Consider the following 663-nt stretch of genomic DNA (forward strand, 5'->3'; position numbering starts at 1 on the left):
ATGTTCGATGGATTAAGGGTGTAGAGCACCCCGAGCGATTGCGCCACGTCCCTATAGAAAAATAAATTCACTTCGGATTAGGATGTCCCGTGGCGTAGAGGGATGGTCGTGTTTGAGAGAAACTAAAAAAAAAACATATCCAAAGATAAATCCTGTTTGAGCCATTGTTTTTTTTGCAATTTTTTATCAGATCTTTTTCTCTTTTCATCACACGTGATGTTGGTCAGTTAATTTATTTTTTCGAAAATATCCAATGTAACGCTGTATTACTCAATCTGGAAACACGAGCTTTTTTTCTGGGGATGAGAAGTTCAGGGTTGTCGATTGATCGTTTCTTATCACGCGAGGCCTTATCACGTAGGATTCTTGGGATATCTACCTATTTCGACGTGTCCGTAATAACAATGTGTATAATCAGCCGTGTTCCGTCCTTAGGGGATGAAGGAAAAATATTTTTTTAAATAACCACAAATATAAAATATCTTTATTTTTTAAATTGACACAGCTTCTTTTGCATATCTATATGTAAAGGGATGGAAATAAGGGTTGGCAAACTTATAAACAACGAATTTCTGTACTGCTTCTATGTTTCGGGACGATACACATTGTTGCAAGCAGACCGTCACTGTTGCATAACCAACCCACCCCTCTTCCCCCCCCCCC

Source organism: Cephus cinctus, unplaced genomic scaffold (assembly GCF_000341935.2).
Source record: "Cephus cinctus unplaced genomic scaffold, Ccin1 Ccin1_scaffold0330, whole genome shotgun sequence".
NCBI lineage: Eukaryota > Metazoa > Arthropoda > Insecta > Hymenoptera > Cephidae > Cephus > Cephus cinctus.